The sequence below is a fragment of the Pteropus vampyrus genome, unplaced genomic scaffold, assembly GCF_000151845.1.
Source record: "Pteropus vampyrus isolate Shadow unplaced genomic scaffold, Pvam_2.0 Scaffold1881, whole genome shotgun sequence".
NCBI lineage: Eukaryota > Metazoa > Chordata > Mammalia > Chiroptera > Pteropodidae > Pteropus > Pteropus vampyrus.
The window spans coordinates 14180-20869 of NW_011890662.1; the positions used below are offsets into that span (position 1 = coordinate 14180).

The window sequence follows — 6690 nt, forward strand, 5'->3', positions numbered from 1 at the left end:
AATACAAAACTTATGGCCTCCTCCTCCTCCTCAGAGACCTACTCCAAATTCCTTAAACAGTTTACCAGACCCTTCATGCCCGAACCGATTCTAGCACGTCTCCCCCACTTTCCATTTCCACTACAATTTAGTGCTTCAGCAATGTGTCTTTGGACGTGCTTTCTCTTCCTATATTTTTACCCATGGAGCAAATTTCCCCACCCACCCCCTTTATCATCATTTCCTTGGGGAAGTCTTCCCTAATATCCCTACTCTAGTTTCGGTCCCCACTTGTTTTGTCTTTCCTGATAGACTATAAGCCTTTATGAAGGCAAACTTACCACTGTATACCCCAGCAGTATTCAAAGATTTGTTGAGTGAATAAACACCAAGGTTTTGCTCCTAAATGACAAAAATCGGTGGAGCCATTAACAGAAAATGGTGTGGTGGCAGGGTGCTAGTTCTGGGGGAAAATTATGTGTTCAATTTAAGAATGACAACTAGATATTCAAACATTAAAAAATATTGGATCGAAGTTAGACTACGAGAGTAGAAGAGATGTTAATCAGGCTTTTAGGTCATCATAAACCTGGCTAAGATCTCTGACAAAGGCAGTGTAAAAAGAATATGAGCCTCTTTTTTTTTTTTTTCTAAAAATGAAAAAAGCATGAGTTTTGACATATATTCCCTATGTGGTTTTTCACAAGTTACTTATTCTCTCTCATCTATAAAACAGACATGCAATATCTACTTTTCCAGATTGCTTTAAGGTTAAGAGGAGCTGAATATAAAGTGCTGAGTTTGCTTGAATATTGTATTGTTATTCAACCAAAAGACTACCATTTATTAAGTATCCATAATCACATGCTAAATAAGGGATGGAAATAACATTAAATTATTAAATTATGTTCTCAAAAAATAGATTTCCTGCGGGGAAATAATGGAAGAAAAATAGAGAAGGGAAAAAGTGGAAAAGAAAATATGACTCTAGGAAAAAGTGAGGCCCCTGGGAGGGCAGTGGTGTCTCAGAGAGGGGCAATGGAGATACTAAGGGGCTCACGGAAAGAGATGGGAAGAGAGACAAAATATGAAGATTATCCTGTCCCTACTCCATCCCCATTTCCCCTCAAACCGCTACAGTACACTTCCAAGGACACAAAGGTTTCATGCTTTGATGGGGGGTGGAGTGGGGGACAGGATGGGAGCGGGTAACTAAAACAAACAAAAAAAAAAATATTCACAGGTTTATTTTCCTGAATCTGTCTTTAAAATATGAGTTTCAAAAATCTGACTAATCATACATAGTAACAGAAGCAACTCCTAAACATCTAGCGGCTGGCCTGAATTAAAAAAAAAGGGTCTCTGAAATATACACCAAGTTCATTTAACAAGGGATAAAGATATGGGATTGGTTTGTTGTGTATAGAAAATGACTAATTCTAAGCATTTGGTAATTATACATATTCACAATTATATACCACAGTATCATCTTTGCTTTATTTTTTTTTTAAGAAATCACTAACTTGCTTATATTTTCTTGTCTCTCAAATTAGTCAAACTATGAAGATAAACTGAAAAATATTAGACATTTTTAAAACCTTTTTTGAGCCTCTCATGAGCCTCTTTCCAGTTACCTCTCATGAGAGAAAGGAAAAAGAGAAGGTGGTTTAAGCCAGTGTTTTTCAAACATGAGAAATTGTGAACCACTGAGACATACTTCTGCAGATCCCAAGGTATTCGAGAGACTCCAGGCCAGGGAATATTGCCTTAAAAGTTAAATGTTAACTTTAGGATATGATGTGACACCAAGTTCAATTGTAAACTTAAACACAAGATCATTCAAAAATATAAAGTTTTAATCCAGATGATCCCAAATATGCTAAATGCTTATATTATAAAACTTAAAGCACAACGTTTTAAAATTCTTATGGAAGATTCATAGTGGCTTGGAAATACAAGACCCCAGAGGGTAACAGACCACTGATTGAGAATCCCTGACCTGCACATGAAAGATGTTAAGTGAGAAGAGGCGAAAAGAGAAGTTGGGAAGTGGGTCCTCCAAACTACCCCTTTCCCTAAGCTTTTCCTGGGGTTCTTAATTCTATTTTTGACCCTTCTTATACTTCCTTCACTTATTTTATACTAGTCATAAAATATTACCTTTGGAAGCTCAGCAGTTTTAATACTACATTTCTTCCTGTGTGTGATTAAAGGTGAAAGATTAGGGGGGAAAGGGGTGGGGTTAAGATTTAGGGCTAAAAAGAAGGAATACAGATATTTTAAAGTTACTAGGAGAGGGGAAAGAGTCCATTTCTGAGGTTCTGGGCTAGGCCATACCCTGTACTCATAAGTTTTAAAGAGTGCCCAATATATCAAACTTTTTAAAAAAATCAGTTGCATTTTTATATTTCTAGAAGGCAAGACATAATTTTGAAGCAGTCTGCCTTTTCTCAGAGACATCACCGGAATGAGCCCTCTATACATACATAAAGAAATACCCACCTTTATCCTAAAGATAGTTGTGAAATGTCCATTAATCACAATTCAAAGGTTTCAGACTGAGATGCTGGGGTTAATTTATTTGTTAGTAATATAAACTGTCTTTCTCAGGACTGTTCTTGCAGGAAGAAAGAGCTAATTTATTTCCCTTAAATAATAATATAGACTTGAATGTCTCTTAATATCCTTATTTGTTTTTAGGAAACCTATGTATGTTTTTATACAAGTGTTTCTTCACAGGCAATCACAAAACTGGAGCCACCCTGAAGAGTGTGCCAGTCTTATTTTTGCACTTCACATAAGAGGACATGCTGGACTGAACCACTGATATCTCACAAAGTGGTGTTATGTAAAGCCAAACTATGCCCAGTCTGGAAAGTGTCTCCTGAAATCACATCGACCAGGCCAAGGTAGAAGTAAGTTTTTCCTATAAGGAAAAGATAGTTCCTCAGTCAAACTTTCTAGAGTAGAAATAAGCAGGCCTTAAACTGAAAAAGAAAGATTCTCTTGGACTCATGCCTGTTGCTGACATTAGGATTCCAAAATGTGGCACAGTCTGGAGATTCCTGTTGCGGGAAGAGGGCAGACAGACTGAGCCAACTCTGCCTTATCAGGAATCTGAAGAATAGTCACTTCTGGTGTCAGTCATAGACTTTTTCCTTTTCTTTCTTTCTTTCTTTCTTTCTTTCTTTCTTTCTTTCTTTCTCTCCTCTCCTCCTCTCCCCTCCTCCCCTCTCCTCCTCTCCTCTCCTCTTTCTTATGTCTGTGCCTCTGTGTCTTGTTAAATGGCCTGAACTGAACTGAGCTTTGGGGAATAAAGTCAGGAGATCTATGTCCATTGGGATGGGGTCATGTGCAGAGCCTGAAGGAAGTGGTGGCAGAGTTCAAGAACAGCAGTGGTCTGGATCAAGGACAGCTGGCAAAAGCAATAGTAATTTCCAGGGATGATCTGTGGCACTCTTAGCCATTCCTCAAAATACTTTGGTAAGAGAACTCCTTTGCCATATTGGCTGCTGAGAACTGAGGACAGAACATATTGAGTCAGACAGATTGGCCCAAGAGAACCATAATATTTCTTAGAAAAGTCCTGCTGCTTCTTGTAGTCATCACAAGGGCAAAAGTTCTTAACCGAAGCTCATATTCAAAGTAACAAATGACTGCACATTTGTAATCACTTAGCTCAACAATTTTCTAGGGACAAAAGAACAAACAGCAATAAAAAGAAATCTGCCAGTGGGAATCCTGCTACCCTGTCCACCAAAGTGGCTTTTGTTGGAAGATTGTTCGGTCTACTCCTCTCAAATGGTTCTCAACAATGGTAGTTTCCTCGTGTGTATGTTTTAGCTCTGGCAAAATCTTAACAAGGTCTTTCTGCAGAGCTCCATAGTTCTCTTTGTGTACAGCTGCATCCTTCCTGGTACTCTGAAAATGTTAGCCACCTTAGCCTCCCTGAACTCCAAACTCTGTCCTCTCAGTGTAGTGAGATTGTCAGGCTCTGTTTGGGTTTCCTCTCTCTACAAAGTGGCCTGAAAATTCTTTCTAGGCAGTAAGCTGGGGTACTCTTAGGATTCATTTCATTTGTTTTCCTTCTCTCAGGGATTACTATCCTGCACTGCCTGTTAGCCAATGTCTGAAAACTATTGCTTTATATCTTTTGTCTAGTTTTCTAGATAATTAAGGCAGGAGGGTAAATTTGGTTGCTGTTATACCATCATGGCCAGAAGTGGAAGTTTGCCCAATCAGTTTTATAAATTGTTATTTATAAATAGGTCTTTCAGTGAGATTTTTTGGAGTATTTTTAATCTCTTAATTGTTTCTGCTATATCGAAATGTATTTTGCCTCATTCATTCTGGGTTTACAGTGAAGTCTTTCATCAGTCTGACTGTTGTTTCTTAGGTAATCTGGTTTTTTTGTTCCCATCTCTGATATCTTTTATTTCTCTTTATTCTTGATGTTGTGCAAATGTTCCTATGATGTATCAGTACTAAAAGCTTATTTTTTATTTTTATTAATTTTTTATTTTTTTTAGACGAGGCAACCCTTGGTTAACCTCATAGATTGCAAGGACCTTGTCAACTTACAATCCCTTATTTTTTTAAATTTTTACGCCTATAGCACCTGGTCTTCCTAGGTGGTCTCCCATCCAGATACTAACCAGGCCCGACCATGCTTAGCTTCCAAGATCAGATGGGATTGGGCTTGTTCAGGGTAGCATGGTCGTAGACTAAAAGCTTATTTTTTAAATTTGAGGACTAATGTATTTCATTAATACTTAAAAATGCTTGTCTCATGTTTTCGAACACTGTTTTATCATCATTCTCTTTTTCTTCTAGAACTCTCATTATACATGTTGGGGCTCTCAATCTATCCTCCCTCTTTCTTAAATATATACTGTATATCCTTGTGTCTCTGTGCTGGGTTCTGAGTGAATTAATTTATTTTCTCTTCAATTATACCCAGTTAGAGCTCTTACGTTTTGTTTCTCTTAGCTGCAAACAATCAAGCAAGGAGTTATTTTATTTGTTTTTGGAGAAGGCTTTGTCACTCTCTTCCCAAGCTTCCTCCAAAAAGAAAGTGTCCTTATCAGATTCTCTCTGTAGTTTTCTTATTTACTCTCTTAATACTGTTCTACCTGGAGAGTTTCCTCTTCTCCCCCAGATGTAAGAAACTTTGTAAAAACAAATATTAAATTTCAAACTGAAAAACCAAAGGTGAGGTAAAGGCAAGAAAAATAACATCTACATTGGAAATCTTCAAATCTTACTGGTAAAAAGTAAGGCATATGCCACAAAACTTGGAGTGGAAAAATCGTAGGATTTATGGTCCAATTTTCTATCTTCTGAGACTGGAGAGTCAGAGAAAAGGAGAGGTCAGTCTTCTCTGGTGTGTTCTTCTCTCCCCTCATTGCTAGTTGAATTCCTATTCATCCTTTAAAACTCAGGTCAGACAGGCATCAGCCTTGCTGTCCATGAAACCTTATGAATTAGTTTCCTATGGCTGCTGTAACACATTATCACAGCTTAAACCACCACGAATTTATTTTCTTACAGTTCTGGAAGCAAGATGTCTGAAATCAGTTTCACAGGTATAAAGTTAAGGTGTCAGTGGTCCTGGTTCCTTCCGGGGGATCTAGGAAAGAATCCATTTTCTTGCCTTTTCTAGGTTCCGGAGGCTGCCTGCATTCCTTGGCATCACTCCAACCACTTGCTTCCATGGTTACATTTCTTTCTTTTCTGTAGTCAATTCTTCCTCTGCCCCACTCTTTTTATGGGCATTTGTGATTACATTTAGGACCTATACTGATAATCCAAGATAATCTCCCCATTTAAAAATCATTAATTTAATCATGCCTGCAAAGTCCCTTTTGCCAAATGAGATAACAGTCACAAATTCGAGGTTAGGACGTGGATATCTTTGGGAACCATTATTCAGCCTATCACATCTTCCCAGGTATCTTTCATCTGTGAAGTCAATCATGGACTTCCCTGTTCAGCGTATGGAACTTTATACTTACTTCTGTTGTTGCACTTGTTAGTATTGTAACTTTTTTGTTTACACAGATAGCTTCTCAAATAAATATGAACTCTTTGAGGACAGGAACTTTGTCTACTGCTTAACCTAGTGCCTGGCACATAGTCGGCACTAAATAAGTTTTTGTTTAATTGAATTTTGCTCTCTGATCCAAGCCTGGCAGTACAGCTGTGAGCTGTGAAATAATGGAGTCCTAGACTTCTAGTGCTAAAAAAGATCTCCAAAGCCTTTCCTTAAAGTCTGATGTATTTTTACAGGAAATAACTTTAGATTTAGGAAAGTTAACTTTATTACTATAACAAAGGTAAATTAAGTATATGAAAATAAACAGAAAAGGTATACATTAGGGCTTTTGGCCCAGGAAAAACTATAGAATGACCTGATAATTATTTTAAATTTACAACATCCATGTGAGATAAGACAGGTATTACTTTTATGCCAATAAAACACAGAGCAAAATAAATAATAAATTTGATTTCAATATAATTGAATACAATTGTGGAAATCAAGTAATCTCAGGTGAATTCTTAATTTAGATGGACTGTTTTTTTTATTCCATAGTGCCCATATTTATCTATTATGTTTATCTTAGAAGTTGACTCAACTTCTTATGACAGAGATATAGAGTTAAATAATGTCCCTATTTCATAACTTACATAATGAAGCTCAGACGCCTAAGT

General features: G+C 37.2%; 1 pseudogene; it reads right to left on the minus strand.

Moving 5' to 3' along the window:
* Nucleotides 1–4585: 4585 nt before the first annotated feature.
* LOC111734573 lies at nucleotides 4586–4704 on the minus strand (annotated as a pseudogene).
* Nucleotides 4705–6690: the final 1986 nt, after the last annotated feature.